The sequence below is a fragment of the Phascolarctos cinereus genome, unplaced genomic scaffold (genome assembly GCF_003287225.1).
Source record: "Phascolarctos cinereus isolate Bilbo 61053 unplaced genomic scaffold, phaCin_HiC Scaffold_9;HRSCAF=440, whole genome shotgun sequence".
Classification (NCBI taxonomy): Eukaryota; Metazoa; Chordata; class Mammalia; order Diprotodontia; family Phascolarctidae; genus Phascolarctos; species Phascolarctos cinereus.
This window is the reverse complement of record NW_027556402.1, coordinates 248,324,565-248,341,805: the sequence shown is the minus strand read 5'-3', so window position 1 is coordinate 248,341,805 and position 17,241 is coordinate 248,324,565. Positions and strand designations below refer to the sequence as shown.

The 17,241-nt window shown below is 40.5% G+C and overlaps 1 pseudogene; it reads left to right on the top strand.

Annotated features, from left to right (window-relative positions):
- Positions 1-15,053: 15,053 nt before the first annotated feature.
- LOC110199582 (olfactory receptor 5AK3-like) lies at positions 15,054-16,141 on the top strand (annotated as a pseudogene).
- The last annotated feature ends 1,100 nt before the right edge of the window (positions 16,142-17,241 follow it).

Below are 17,241 nucleotides of genomic sequence, written 5' to 3'. Positions count from 1 at the left end.
AAATTGGCTCCTCTGTGTGCTGAGGTGGTAGTGGGTGAGGGCTGAAGGGTGAGGTAGTGGTGAGGGGTGAAAAAGACACTTCTGAGAAGCAGAAGACTGGGCAACCCATTCCGACCACCACTTACTACCTTTTAATGGAAAATAAATCAAGAATATGTAAATTGAGACATTTTTAATTTTTCCATTCTTTACACATTTTAAGAAAGTCAAGGTGTTCATTAGAAAATATTTGGGCCTAACAAGGCATCCTCACCAAACTAAGGCTTTCAATTATGAAGAGTAGGGATCACAGGCAGTAATACTGTGGCTGTCTTATAGCTGATAAGCCCACTCATGGTGTTCCTTGCTGACCACAACTTGGCTTGCCTATTAACCTGTCCAAGGACTACATGTGGTTCAATTGCTGGTCTATTTCACTTCTCTCAATGGGCTCAATTATTTAGAATGAAGATGGCTTTTTGTAGCTGTGATGGTGGTAGGGCCAACCAAAGCAGAGAAAATACTGAGCGTGACTCCAAGTTTGCAAAGATAAATGCCTCTGAAGTACTAGGTACCTGAGATACAGGTAATGGAAATGTTTACTTGAACTGTCTAAAGTCTATCAACCACATTAGCAGAAATCCACCAGCATCCTTCTTTTTCTCCCCATCCAAGAAGCTATCCATTCTGAAGGCAATAGAAACAGCAAAATGTCCGTATCCTTGAAATGTATGATAACAAGAAGGCAAGTGAACGAGCACTTAAGTGCCTACTACGTGCCAGGCCCTATTAAGCAAAAAGGAGACAAAGAAAGGCAGGAACAGCCCTTGCTTTGAAGGAGTTTACAGGGAGGCACCATGCAAACATCTATATACAAACTATACATATAGGTATATGTATTATATATGTAAATTGGACATAATTTCAAAGGGAAATTCTTAGCATTTAAGGGGATGAAGAAAGGCTTCTTGTAGAAGGGAGGGTTTTAGCTGAGATTCAAAGGTGCCAAGGAATCCAGGAGATGGAGGTGAGGAGGGAGAAAATTCCAGGCATGGGTTGCAGGCAGGGAAAGGAATCACTACTTTAAAATCCACTTTACTGCTTCACTTTTTTGGGGGAAACAAAATGGTTTTATTCAGTTAGTCACATACAGTATATCTACTTTCCTGCCTAAAGAGAAAGCATTCCCTTTATTACAGCAGTAGATGGATATCCAGTAAACATGCAATACATTCAGACTAGATTCTGCTTTCATACATCTGCCCTGAGGTGATACAGGAAGGGATTTCACGTTATTTTGTACTTTTACAAATGAGGAAACTGAGGCTTGCCCAAATTCATCCTGCTGGGAAGTGTCCAACTCAGATTTGATCCCAGAAAATAGTTGCGCCTGACAAGATCTTGTCCTCATGTCCAGTTCTGCAAAGCTTTGCATCAGCTATCCTGTCCTATAGAGAAATTTGTGGATTTTTCAGAATAATGTTTTTCATGTGCCTATAACAAAATATATAGAATTATGAAGGGAATTACATTGAAATTGTCACACACATATGACACACACACAAACATACACACACAAGTCTGAAATTTTCTCTACTATGTCACATCCTTGTACTTCGAGTAGTTATATTCAGCCAGAGTTTTCTGGTGCTGAAACCTGAAATCAAGGTATTTCACATGTTTGAAGGAGCAGAGTTTAGCAGTTTAAAGATGCACACACAATCACCACTGAAAAAATGAAATCTACCACAATGTTCTTCCTTCATGGTGGGACTCCTTCCTTCAGTCTCTCCCTCCCTATCTTTTTTCCTTCCTTCCTTCCTTCCTTCCTTCCTTCCTTCCTTCCTTCCTTCCTTCCTTCCTTCCTTCCTTCCTTCCTTCCTTCCTTCCTTCCTTCCTTCCTTCCTTCCTTCCTTCCTTCCTTCCTTCCCAGTACTATTTGATCTTTTGATTTTTACAGCAGAGACAAGATTCCCTCTTTTGCTGTGAAATACACATTCATTGTACCTGTGTAGATTTTTGCAAATGCCATAGCTTCATTATATTCTTCATGCTTCATTATAAATTCCCTAGGAACTTGAGCCAGTGACAGCTTTTCCCTGCACCAGTTTGTTCCACATGAAGGTCATTAAATTAGTGCTTCCTTTGGAGATGAGTGCCAGTTGTCTAAAGTAGAATCTGCTAGGCAGCAGGGAGAGCTTATTCACTCCATAGAGTTGCCAAGATGGGATTCCTGAAGCCCAGGTTTTACTCTGTCACATTTTGCACAGGAAGCTGTAGTGCCTTCTGATTTGCCTCTAGGATGAGTACAGGTTGGCACGTGTGGGCGCTTAAGAAATACTTATCTGACTGAAGGGATGCCTGAAGGCACAGAGCAGGTTAAGTGATTTCCCTGTGCTTATATTGCTAGCTTGTTTCAGAAGCAGAAACTTCTTTTCTGTGAGAAAAATTTCCCCATTCTACCTCCTCCTTCCACCATCTCCCTGTACTTCCCTCTTTCTCACTCCATTTTTTACCAACATGATTGACTCACACTTATGCCCTCTGTCTATGTAGACTCCTGTCTAATAATGCACTGATAATGACCGAGTTCTTAGGAGTTACTTCAACTTAGGCCTTCTTGACCCTAAGTAATGCCTTCCATCCACTATATCAAGCTCCCCAGCTAGAAGCTTTGGAATTCTAAGGCAAGCTTAGCACAATCTCACATTGCTACAGCATTCTAAATAAACAAACAAACGAATGAATGAATGAATAAATAAATAAATAGATAAATAAAAGTTAGTGTTTCCCTAGCACTCCAGTTTGTGAGGTAATTTTCATCTTTTCTCATTTGAGCCATATAAGGTAGATGTTATTATAATCCCAATTTTACGGAGGAAGAAACTGAGGCTGAAAGAGGGAAAATGACTGGCCTAAGGTCACACAGAAAATACATGTTTGAACTCAGGCCTTCTTAGTGCCAAGTCCAGCCCTCTCTCCACTGCATCATCTGCATCATGGAAGAAAAATGGTGAAAAGAACTTTCTTCACAACAGCACCATGAAGAAGGCAGTGTAAGTCATATTATCCACATTTTATTGATGGGGAAACAAAGACTGAGAGCGCTGCTGTGATATTCTCTAGACAGCAGGTGCTAGGGCCAAGACTTCAGTCTAGGTCTTCTGACTCTAAGACTAGTGATCTTAATTCTTCCCCATAGCACAGCATTGACGTATGCTCCTTCCTTCCTATGTTTTGTGCTTTTTTTGGAAGACTTTGCTTTGACTAGAGAAATCACTAGTGTGAAAAAACTGGTGTTTTGCTCCAGTGTATTAGAATTTCTTTCTTTTTTCTTTTATTGGCATATAGTATACTTATTTTAAAGAATTATTTATTTGTGTTTAACTTTTTTTTTACATTGAATTCCAAATTTCTCCCCACTTCTCCCACACTCACTGAGAAGGCAAGGGAAATGATAGCAATTATACATGTGGAATTATACAAGACATATTTCCATATTAGTAACAATGCAATAAAGCAAAAAGAACAAAGTAAGAAAATTATGCTTCAATTTGTGGTCAGAGTTCATCATTTTTCTCCCTGGAGGAGGGTAGCCTTTTTTCATCATTTTTGGAATCATCTTGGATCATGGCATTGATCAGAGTAGCCAAGTCTTTCATGGTTGATCATAATTACAACATCAGTGTTACTATGCACTGTGATCTCCTGGTTCTTCATACTTCACTTGTAATCAGTTCATGGAGGTCTTGCTATGTTTTTTTTTTCTGAAACCACCCCTCATCATTTCTTATGTCACAATAATATGCTACCACAATCATATGCCACAACTTGTTTGGCCCTTCTCCAACTGATGAGCATTCCCTCAATTTCTAATTCTTTGCCACCACAAAAAGCTGTTATAAACATATTTTTACATATAGATCCTTTTCCTTTTTCATTATTCTCTTTGGGGCTACAGACCTAGTAGTGGCATTGTTGGATCGGAGAGTATGTGCAGTTTGATAGTGCCTTTGGGAAGTTTCACATTGTTCTTCAAAATGACTGGACCAGTTCACAACTTCACCAACAGTTTTTTAGTGCTATTAGTGTAAGCATTTAATAGCCACAAATTGTTTATGTATGTATAATCATTTAGAGCATTTTTATATAACTATAGATAGCTTTGATTCCTTCTTTTGAAAACTGTCTGAAAAAAGAAAAAAAAGGAAATTATTCATATCCCTTGACAATTTATCAACTGGGGAATGACTCCTGTTTGTATAGATTTGACTCCATTCCTTATATATTTGAGAAATGAGGCATTTATTACAGAATCTTGCTATAAAAGTTTTTTAATATTACCTTATTGTTTATGGTTTCTTTTAGCAAAATGTGGCTCCCTGATTATCTTTCTCACTCTTTTTTTTTCTTTTTGGCAATTAGGGTTAAGTGACTTGCCCAGAGGCACCCAGCTACTAAGTATTACGTGTCTGAGGCCAGATTTGAACTCAGTTTCTCCTGGATCCAGAGCCGGTGCTCTATCCACTCCACCACCTAGCTGCCACAATGCTTCCACATTTTAGTAGAGGTGAGAGACTCAAAACACAAAGTTGGTCAGTGTAGAAAACTCCCACAGGAGAAAATGCCTCCAGTGACCTCCCCTGGTACAGAAGGCCAACTTGTGACATGGCTGACACTAAGATTATGACTGAGAATTTCTAGCGAGCACTTGGGGGTTAGTGACTTGCCCATGGTCACTCAGTTGGCATGTGTCAAAGACAAGACTTGGATGCAGATCATCCTCACTATGCACTATGGCCTAAAACCTCTCACGTGATCTATTTAGATATTCAAAATAACCCTGTTAGATAGGCAGCACAATATCATTTTCTCTACTTTATAGGTAAGGAAACTGAAGTAAAATTTTTCCATGATTTCATAGAATGTTAAGTCTGGCAGAGATCTTAGTGATGACCTCATTTTATAGGGATAGAGCTTAGTTCCAAAGAGAGGAAGTGACTTATCCAAAGCAATGAAATTCCTTGTGTCAAAAGAAAATGGAAGACTGTATGAGGCCAGACTAGTGTCAGAGTGTCCAATCATAGTATGTAGGGAGTGCATGATGCACCCAAAGACATAAATAGTGAGGGTTCCATGAGTAATTAAATTATCATCACCACCTTCCATTCAGTTTAAAGTAAGTGAAAAGATGCTAAGCCTTGATATATTTACAAAGTGATACATTTTGATTGTTCACTAGGTTATAAAAAGATTTGGATAGCTCCTTGAGTTAATCAAAGACATTTCAATGGGGTCAGTGGGAAGCCCCTTCTGATTGGCTATGAGACTTGGTCACTCCCCATGGATCTTGTCCAAAAGGAGTAGCTAGTTCAGAGCTGAGGAGAGAGCTTTTGAGATTCTGATAATGGAGGTGAAGAAGTCAGCCATGAAGAGCTGAGAAAGAAAGAGGGCATCTGGAAAAAGGACAAAGTGAAGGTAGGACTGAGATGTGCTAGAAAAGGGAGGGCCTGAGGAAGGCCATCAGCTCTAGAGGCAACTTGGAGCAGAAGCGTTGGTCCATCTCCTCCAGAGTCATCCATCTCCTTAAGAACAGAGGAAGCTCCAAAAAAAGCTCTGCTCTTTCCTCAGTTTCCCCTCCCAAGGTCTGTCTATTAAGAGATAATGTATTATACTCTGCTGTTTATTTTCCCAAACATTTTCAGGAACATGAATTTTGCCTCATCCTGAAAAAGGAGAGAGATGAATATCAAACTTCTGCCTAATTTTTAGGACTTTTCCTAAAGGGGGCTCAAAGTGTTTAGATTGGTATTCATCATTTTTCATTTAATAGAAAATCCCTATGGCAGCAGAGGAGGAATCCATGCGAATTTGACACTGGTGCTAGGCTTAAAACAAGCTCTTTACTGCAATGTTACATAAGTTACATAATGTCCTTTCCTAATGGCCTTTTCAGGTCAATGTCCACCAGCCTGGGTAAGATGTCTGACTCTCACAGGAGATCCAGGAAATTTCAGGAGTTAAGAATGAGCAAGAAGTTTCTGCAGATACACCTTGATCAGTAGAAACACAAGCTCTAGTGCCATGAGTGTTCAAGAAATGTTTGTTGAATGGACTTGCTTTAGACAACTGGGCAGTGGTCAGAGGTCTGCATATCATAGAGAAGATCCTGGGTTAGAAAAGACCTCAGAGCCCATCTATTCTAACACTCTTATTATACAGATGAGAAAACGGAGGCCCAGAGTTTAAATGACCTTTCCAGTGTTACATAGGTAGGGAGGGGCAGTATCAAGATTCAAAACCAGGTCTTCAGACTCAAAGCCTGGAACTCTTTCATTGCAGTAAGGTTTTTTATTTGTTTGTCTTATGCTGAGGGGCCTCCATATGACTCCATATCGCTGATGCTAGAGAATTTTAAGTTTAAGCAAATGGATTCTAAAGCTGCTTTCATCTACTCATCATGCTGAGTCACTAAGGAGCTTTGCTAAGTACGTTGAGCATGCTAATAATGCCATGGTAGAGGTTCCATCTAACTGAGAAAAAATCCTCTTTTCAGAACTCTCCAGTCCTATAGAATAACTTCTAACTTTGAAACAAATTATACTCTAATGAATATATATATTTATTTCTTCACCAAAATGCATTAGAGGCAAGTGGGCTCTCAAATGGTTTCCCACCAAGTTCCAAGATCTCTTCTTGTATTTTGGTTAGTGAAGCTTGTGCCCACAAAATACCAGGGTTGGTTGTACCCATATGGAGTGCCCTCAAGTAAAAGCCACTGACTGTGGTCCCATCATAAGAGTTAGTGACCAGCTCATTCTCATTGCCTTCCTCCATCAGAAATCAGACCTATGTGGGGGAACTTTAAGGGGAGTCCTTGGGCTTTGGGACCCAAAGCTTCTTAGACTGAGAAACTCCAGATAATCTCCCCATGATGAAGGGACAGAAAACTTAGGCCACCAGCTCCTGTGGCCAGAGATCCAGCGAAACCTCATGGTACTTTATATTTGTTCTATATTTATTTATATATATCCTTGTTGTCTCCTTCATTAGGTTGAAAGCTTTGCATGAGCAGAGATTGATTTTCTATATTTTTATGCCCAATATGGAGCATGGTATATGACACACAGTAGGCACTTAATAAATGCTTATTAATTAATTGGCTTTTGGCACATAAGAAACACTTAATGGGTGCTTGTGGATTGATTGGTCATAATGAAGGATTGGGGCAGCAGTTAGGGACCTGAGCTACGTAGGGCTGGACCAGGGAGCAAAGGGCTTTACAAACATTGCCTCATTTGATCCTCACAACACCTTGGAAAGTAGGCTTTATTATTATTATTCCCATTTTAAAGATGTGGAAACTGAGGCAGACAGAGATTTTAATTATTTGAACAAGGTTATGTAGCTAGCAAGTGCCTGAGTCTGGATTTGCTGACATGGTGGGAAAGGGATATTGTGGGAGCCAGGTCTCAGGGAATATTATAAAGAGGAGAGAATGTAGTCTCAAATGGGAAGAAGTTTGTTAATCCCTTTAAGACTTTACCCCTAAAAATGCAAATAAAAAAAACCCCTTAAGTTTCACCTCACTGCCAGAAAACTGGCCAAGTTCATAAAAGAGGGGAATAGTCCTTGTTGAAGAAAGTGTGAAAAAAAAAAACAGACACTGTTTTCCAATCTTGTTGGAGCAGTGAATTGGTATATCCCATTGTTGAAAATGATTTGGAAGTATCCAGATAAAATGGCTAAAAACCCTTTGACCTCAAAGATTCCATGGCTGTTCACATATCTCAAGGAGATCCCTGATTTAAACAAAAAAGTTTCCTTATTCACCCAAATAAATATAGTAGCTCTTTTGTGGAAGTAAAATACTGGAAGCCGAGTAGATGGCTTCAGTTGTAAGCTGTCTAAACAAATTGTGGCACAGGAGGAAGAGGCAAGGTGGTGTTGCTTTTAGGAAGCAGTTTAGCTGAGTTCCCCTTTGCAGATCTCTTCCAAACAGCTCTAGGAAATTCTGATGGGGAAATCCAGGATAAGTCAAAGTTAGTCATTTGATCAGCCAAGTTTGGTGTAGACAGACAAACAAGAGGTCTACGGACATTGGTGATGAGGTTGGACCAGGAGCCTGAGAACTCCAGCTTCCAGGGGGGAGGCTCCATATAAAAGCACAAGGATGTCCCAGTCCCATATCAAGATACTGGCAGACCCATATGAGGGCATCCCGAGGCCCATGGAAGGGCACTGTGACAGGGACCATACCAGTTAGGCCCTTTAAATGATGAAGATCACTGATAGCAGCTTGTCAATCACATCTGCTGGTTTTAGGACCTGAGGATGTATTATAAGGGTTCAAATCCTCTCTCCCCCATTAGAATATGAACTTCCTTTAGAGCCGGGTTTTTTAACTTTCATGTTATCTCTACAACCTAGCACATGGTAGGTGCTTCATGGCTGACTGACTTACTGAACCTGAATATATTCAAATATTTTTATTAATTTTAAAGAATCCAGATGAAGGCACACACATATAGATGCATTTATATCTATCTACCTATGTATTTAAGTATGTATGTGTATATATACATACACACATATGCTTATACATATATATGTATATATACACTCACCTGTAGTCTTTAAAATCTAATAAAAATCTTAGAATGCATATATGTATGTATATATATACATATATATGCACATATATGTCTGTGTGTACGTTTGTGTGTGTGTGTGTGTGTGTATGATCTGCATGTATTTAACAGCTTCATTACTGTTCAGAAAATCATCACTTTTATATTTCAAGCCATGGTCTAGGAATTCTTATCTTACCCACAACACCATCTTCCTAATCAGCCATTCATTTTCCAAATCCAGTTCTCTTTTCTGAATCTCCCATATTCTACTGACATTATTAATAAAAACATATGCTTCTATAGATTTAAGTAGTTTTTTAAAAAGTGTTTATTTGTTTCTGTCTGGACCTAATAGCATTGGGCAGTTCTCTCTAGTTTCCTACCATCAATATCACACAACCCTACATGAATAACCTCTAGCGGGCATGCATTATTGGGTTTGACAAGGGTCGAGATCATCACCGTTACCTTTCAGGGCACAGCTCAAGAAGACAGAAGCCCTCTCAATTGTCCATGTCAGACTGAAAAAGGGCTCCCTTGGTGCTGCTCAGCTGAGATGGATTCCAACTCATGCTTTGGGATCCATAGTTGTCCTGAAACATAAACATTGAAAGTTTTCTGCTGGTCGATGAAAATTTCCCCTTGTTTTCTTTTCTTACTTTCAAATGAGATCCTTAGTCCTTTGTTTCCTTTTTGGTAAATCTCTTGTCTAATTTCTGAAATACATTAACTACCTGTTCTCTGTGTGGGGTTCCAGCATAAAATAAGAGTTTATTCTTTCTTGAAAAATTATCTGGTCCTGGTTTTGGAGAAAACCAGAGAAAATTATATGCAAGACTGATAAATTCTATTTCAACCAAGGATTAAAGAAGAGACCTTTAGGGATTTCATCTTAATACTTGCACAACTGCTCAATTTTTCTTTCTTAGACTGCCATCTCTTCCATACTTCAGTGGATCCATGATCACTTCATTCTGCGAAATTCCTCCAATTTTCCAGTTGCCTACCACGGGCTTGGCACTGGGGGCAGAAGGACAAACATGACACGCACCTGCCTTCTAGGAATGTGTATTCTACCGGGGAGGGAGTTTTCACTGAGAAGTGAAAACAATGTAAGCTGAGAACACAGAGAGCTTTATCATCTGCTGTGCAGTAGGGAAGTTGTGCTTGAGCAGATGACATCTGAGTTGAGATTTGAAGTAAGTTAGGATGTGCACAGAAAGAACTATAGGGGTGAATACCAGCAATAGAGAATGACTTGTGCAAAATATATGGAATAGGGAGATGAAGTGTGAGCATTGGAGAAGATTATATTGACAGCTAAATGGAGGGTGCATTGGAAAGGAAAGAGACTGGACATAGGGGGCGCATTTAGTAGGCTGTGACATTAGTCTAGGTGAGAAGTGATGAGAGCTTGAACCAGGAAGTTGGCCATGTGAGCAGAGAAGGGAACAATTGTGACAAATGTCAAGGTCGAGTGAAAAGGGCCTGGCAATAGATTTGATGTGGAAATGAGAAATAAGGGTATGGCAGGGCAGGAAAAAATCAAAATACATGTACATTTGAGACATTTTCCCCCATGTCTTTCCAAAAATCCTCCACAGAAGAACCATCAAATACACTATAGGCCTTTCTCTAGGGGGCAACAATAAGCACAGGTTTTTTATTATTTTTTGTTTATTTATTTATTTTAGCCTGAGGAATTTGGCTCTAAAAAGGAGGACAAATTTATACAAATGACATAAGGGAGGGTTCAGGTCCAGGTAAGGTTTTATAAAGTTGGAAGACCTCTCCATAGCTATGCAGAAGGGAAGAACTCAATGGATCTCAGAGCTCAGGCCTGTTATTTAGCACTTAAATTAGTATAGGTTCTCTCCAGCCCCCTATGACACTGGAACCTTTCTCCACTTCCCAGGTTTGAGTTGCTATTTTGGGTCAGCAGGTATTCATACCTCCAGCTGAATCCCCTGTCCAATGAATCTTCTCATATACTAGGCCAGTTTGATACATAAACTCATTATTTAGTAAAAAAATTATAATGGAAACTGAATTGCAAAATCAATCAGGCACATTGAATTAAGCAACCATACTGCAATGCTGTCTTGTGTCCTGGAAAGTGCTTGTCCTAGGCCTCTTATTGAATATTCTGTCTCTTCAACACAGTGAAAACAGTATATAGCAAGTCATTCCCTGCAGGGAATTGGCTCAAGAACTGGGACCGTTGTAGAGTAGTGTGCCTTTCCCTCATCAAAGCAAATGCCATGGTCTCTTGAGAAGATGAGAAAGGCTTTATTAGACGTTGACTTAGTTCTAATTTAGTGTAATTTTGCCCTTATACATGAACACACCTATGCTACTAAGACTGTTGGAACTTGATGGCTTTCTATGCTGCAATTACAAAGACCTCTAACTATATTCTATTCTCCTCCATACTATCTCATTTGGTTGAGCTCATTAGCCCTCATCGATACAATAATCATCTCAATTATCACCTTTGACTCAGCAATACCACTACTAGGTTTATTTCCAAAGATTATTAAAGAAAAAGGAAAATAACCTGTATGTTCTAAAATGTTTGTAGCAGCTGTCTTTGTGGTAACAAAGAACTGGGAATTATAGGCATGCCTATGAATTGAAGAATGGTTGAACAAGTTGTGGTATATGATTGTGATAGAATATACTACTGTGCTGTAAGAAATGAGCTTAATGATATTGGAAAAACATAACAGTTTATAATTATTACTACAAAATTCCAGAGTGACTGGAAAACAACAGCACTCCTGGGAAGTCAGAAGAAGAGTAGATAATGATCACTCCTCGTGATCTTTCCTCATCCTCTGGGCCCAGAAATACCCAGGAGAACAGGTTCCTGTGCTGTTTGGCTGGCTTATGAGTGCTCCATTTGGAACCCTTGAAGTGATGTCACCTTAACACTGGAGAGAGCCTAGACGTGCTGGGAGCAGGAGAACTTACAGTGAGATTACTTCCCCTGAAGCCAATCTTCCATGATTCCCAATGAACTGGGTGTGCTTGGCAAAGTGTGGTGGAGAGAAAGCAGAACCTGGAGGATAAGGGTTAGAGAGACAGAGGGGCTGGTTCTGAGGCTGGGCAGGAATCTCTCACATGCAGCATCTGACCTTCTGGGGTTACTGACTGATCATCAGGAGAAGGGAGAGATCACCATCGGTGAACAGAGTTCTTAAGGTTTAGAACTCCAGTGACCTTAGAGATCACTAACCTCATCCCTTTCATTGCTGGGTAGGAAAGATCTAGGATTCCTATAGTGCCTTATGGTCTTTAAAGCACTTCACATATATTACCATCATTCTCCCCATTTTACAATGAGGAAACTGAGGCTGAGAGGAGTTTAAATGATTTGCCCAGATTTGCACAGCTAGTGTCTGAGGCAGGATTTGAGTTCAGCTGTTACTGACACCAAATCCATTACTCAATCCACTATACCACCTTTTTGTCTACGGGAAATTAATACAATCTGATTCTTGTTACTAACTATTTATAGAACCACATGAGAAGGCTGTCCTCAATTGCTTCTCAAGTCCTTCCTGCTCTTAATTGACACTTCTGTGTACTAGTAGATGCAAGGCCTGGTCCTCAGGGCTTGAGATGCAAAGATAGAAAGCACATTGTCCTGGTACTCCAGATAGCTGTCTTCTACTCTAATGGGGGAGGAGACAAGATATGCCATTTACAGAGAATACTATGTAGAAGTAGTGAGTGATAGGAGTCAAAGAGACAAAGAGAGGGAGGAAGGAAGGAAAGGGGAGAGAGACAGAGAGACTGAGCAAGAGAGAGAAAACCATGGTAAAAGTTGAGGAGGAAATTGCTTTCAACTGGCGGTTTCAGAGAGAGGTTCCTAGAGGATGTGGATTGCCTGATGTAGGTCTTAAAAGAACACTAAAGCGGCTGAAAGATGAGTTAAGGAGGTAGGGCATTTGAGAGAGAAGAAGCTTGTTCATAGGAATGGAGGCTGAAGAAGGCAGGCTTACTTTGGAGGCGAGCTCCCAGTCCAGTCTGGCTGTTATGTAGAGTATAAAAAGAATAATAATGAGAAATCAGTCTCAGAAGGAGGTTAGAGCCAAGTCCTTAAATACCCAATGAAAGAATTTCCGTGTTAGAAATACTATCAGTGACAATAAGGAGCGATCGATTATTCCAGAGAAGTACAGGGCCCTTGTTTGCCTGAGGCAGAGTATTTTGGAAACTTTGTGAAGGATGGTTGAATAAGGAAGACAATGTAAAGAGAGAGAAGCCTTAGGAGGCAACTTATCAGCCCAGACCCAGAGTGAGGAAGGCCTGAACTCTCAGGGTGGCTGTGTGACTAAAAAGCACTGGACAGCGGCAAGAGCCCTTTTATAGGAAGAAGTGATAGGACCTGGCAGCGTACTGGATGTGATTATGAGGGAAGGGGAAGAGTCAGATGACTCGGGTTTTGAGCCTGGGCAACGGAGGGCCTCGAGATGCCACCAAAAGGAGCAGGTAAGGAGGCAGGAGGGACAGGTTTGGTGGGGGCAGAACCAAGACAGATTTCAACTTTACCTGTGATAAGTCACTAACTAACCTCTCTGATCTTTCACCTGGAGAAAAAAAAATAATTATGGTATTGGATAGCAATGAAGCAAAGTATAGTTGTATCAGGGTGACATTCTGACCCTGGTGGCCAGGACAGGGGTGGCCCAATGGTGAGACAGTAGGGATGAGGTGATAGTGGGACATCAGCTAGGACACAAAAACCCAGTGATTTCTATGGGTAAACACTTTAGAAACATAGCTCAGTTATATGTGTATGTACATGACTTACGAAGTGGGGGCAGAGAGATATGTGCAGTCACTGGGAGGAAAAAGAGCATGGGGAAGATGTGGGCACAGGTGGGGCATGGGTATAAGGAGGAAGGAGGTGATTGTGGCACCTGCCTGTAAATTACTGTTACTCAGGGAGGCTGAGGCGGATGGATCTCTTGATCTCAGGAGTTCTGAGCCACAGTGGGGTGAGAGCCAATGGGGTGTCACCAGCAAGGCTAGCACCACTAGAAGGAGCCATGAGGAGCAGTGGGCCACCAGACTGCCGGAGGAGGTGTGGACTAGCCCAAGTCAGAAATGGAATTACCAGTGACATTGGGAGATGAGCAGCCACTGTACATCCAGCCTGAGAAAGATAGCCAGATCCAGTCTGCAAAAACAAACAAACAAAAAAAGCAGCAGGCCCTGAAAGGGAGGTAAGGATGCCTGGCCTCTAGTCCAGTTCTGCCAATGGCTCCGAGTTGGGGGATAGTTTAGAGTGTCCTCAGACAAATCATGGAAGCTCCCTGTGGCCTGTTTTCTCTCACAGAGAAACATAAACATGTTGAGAACGTAAAGAGACTTGGCCAGATGATCTCTAACACACCTTTCAGTGCTGACATTCTGAAGTTCCTACAGGTCTCACATCATTCTAGGTTAGGGGTTCCAGGCCCCTTCACTCAGAGCTAACATTTCCTGTACTGAGCACCCTTCTAACTCTGAGCCCTGGGCTCATTTTCTAGCTCTAACAACCAGTGATTCACTGGATCTAAATATCCCTCCATACTCATCTTTTCCTACTCCAGGCAATGAAAAAATGTCACCAGAGCACCTCCAGGATGACCAGCACTACCAATATGAATGGTGTGTTTTAGAATTCTGAGGGTTTTTTAATATCAAATGAGAAGGAGGCAGCTAGGCGATACACTGAATAGGGTGCTGAACCTGGAGTCAGGCAGTCTTGAGTTCAAAACTTGTTTCATACATCTGTAGTAAGACCTTGGGCAAATCACTGAACCTCAAACTGCCTAATTTACTCTTCTATAAAGTGGGGATAATGCTAACACCAATGTCCCAGGACAATTGTAAGGATTACATTTTAAAATAAATAAATATAAAGTGTCTTTCCAACTTTAGGGTGCTAGATAAATGTTATCTGTTAGTATTATGACTTACACAGCCCAGCAAAAGCTTTCCCTTTCAGAGCAGTGCCAGGGAGTCTAGATACTTATGCTGTGGTTGCTGAGAACAAACATAACTGGGCTCGTTGGCAAGCTGTCTTTAAGAGCTAGGTGACAGGTCACTAGGAAACCCATGATTCTTAAAGTGCCTCAGGTGTGGTAATCTTAGAAAACGTAAGTCATCATGTGAGAAAAAAAGTCAGAGCATCCTCAGACACACTTGGTCTGCTGGTTGGTTTAGCTGAACTCTTTTCTTTTATTTTTCAATTTTAGGGTTACCAGGAATATTCCTTGGGTCAGGTAGTAGGGAGGGAAAAATTGAGAAATAAAGGTGATGGGAAAACAACGCATTCTAACAAAATTAGGCCCAGCATTCAACTATTTCGTTCCTAATTTTGAGGTCACTAAAATCTCTTGGTCCTTCTCTCTGTATTCTTCTTCTTATTCAGATGATATGAAAGCCATGATCCAAGGAAATGGCACCAGAGTGACTGAGTTAATTCTACTTGGATTTGCAGTTCTACAAGAAGTTCAGTACATCCTCTTCCTTGTGTTTCTGCTCATCTATGTGACATCTAGTGGGCATGTGATTCTGCTCATCAGATGTGATGGCCACCTTCACAGTCCCATGTATTTTTTCCTCCAAAACTTGGCTTTTGATGACTTCTGTTACACATCTGCTATCACTCCCAAGATGTTACTGAATTTCTTGGGTTACAGATAAATCCATCTCTTTCTCAAGGTGTGTGATACAAACATATGTTTATGCCACATTTGCCACGATTGAATTATACCTTTTGGCTTCCATGGCTGTAGATTGTTATGTGGCCATCTGCAACCCACTCTGTTATCCAATAGTCATGTCCCAGAGGGCCTGCATCCAGCTGGTCACTGGATCCTACATTATGGGTTCCCTGAATGCTATCATTCAAGTGGGCTTTCTCTTTTCACTGTCCTTCTGCAATTCCAACACCATCAATCACTTCTTTTGTGATGCGCCCCCAATCCTGGCCCTTTCCTGTTCTAATATTGATCTTAATGTCATGCTGTTAATCATTTTTGTGGGCTTCAACCTGTTAAGCACGTTATTGGTAGTGTTCTTCTCCTATGTTTACATCTTGGCTGCCATCTTGAGGATGCCCTCTGTTGCAGGGAAGCACAAAGCCTTCTCTACTTGTGCCTCCCACATGACTGCTGTCACCATTTTCTATGGGACCCTCTCTTACATGTATTTTACAGCCTTCTTCAAGCGAGTCACAAGAGAATGATAAAGTGGCCTCTGTGTTTTATGGCATTGTGATACCCATGCTCAACCCTCTGATCTACAGTCTGAGAAACAAGGAGGTAAAGGAGGCTATGAAAGATCTAGTAAAAAGTTGTTCATGGGGTCAGGCCTTGCATTCCAGTGGAGTAGTTCAGAGAAACATCCAAGCAACAAGCACCTCATTTCTTTTTTCTGATAGCCAGATATTGGGTCAGTTCATAGAGCAGCCCGTCTCATTGCTTCAATATGTCAACAAGATCTCAACTACAGGGAATATGATAAACTAGGTTTAGAAACAATTCTCCTCCTTTGATATATCTGGAGATATGCTGCAGCCTACTTGAACCCAGCCTGAATGTCTCCACTGCCCTTTGAGTCACCCATCCCTCTGATTCTTCAGAAATTTTGGTGTTCTAAGATTTGTGATTACTCATACTTTTAAGAAAATGTTTGAATTAAGAAGATCAGGCTATGCAGTAAGGTGCAAGTTATGATCATTAAATGCAACACAGATCATATTATACCTCTTATTTGATTTTGAACTCATGTGACTATTTATGTACAGTGCTTATACCAGTAATTTGTATTGATGTGCCAATTCATGGACTTCTCATTGTCTGAACTATAAATATTTATGTCATCCATGTAGTTGTTCCTGTACGAATTGCTAAGGTGATCTCTTTTGAGTAATCAGTCAATGTCACTAAGTAGGTTTAATGCAGACAGCACACCATTATATATGAACAGGCATATCCGGAAGACCTTGCAATTTACGAGGAATCCTCTTTTTCATTTAGACAGCATGCAAGTTATCTTCAATGACAATGGTGAACATAATTGGAAATAATTTTTCTTTCTATTTATTTTATGCCTCACTTGATTTTAACAACTAAGTGGTGACTGAACAAAGTTACCTCTGTGGTTGCATTATTTAAGACTCTTTTGTGATCTTTCCTTTTTTTATTTTTTGAAGATAAATTGGTGACAAATACTTCCCCTTGAATATCGTACAGATATGAGAAACTATGCACATGGGTAATTCACTATTGATGCCCTTTTTATTCTCTTTGGAACAATAACGTCCTCCGTCATTTATTACAGTCATTTGATATCTTCCTCTCTTGGAGACATCTTGAAAACTGATCCCCAAATACCTTAAAAATTGGGTTTCCATCATCTTGGAATTCTTCAAGTCCAGGTGCTCTTCTCAATTTCATCCTCCTAGTGTTAGCATTCAAATGTCATATTCAAAGGCTTTGAAATGTTGGCAGATCTTCTCCATTTCCACCTTTGTTACAGAATCACAATCTAACCTTCAACTCCTCTATTCTTTTGAACCTGCTTTCTGCATGATTTCCTAAACTTAATTTCCAAATTCAATGCCTTT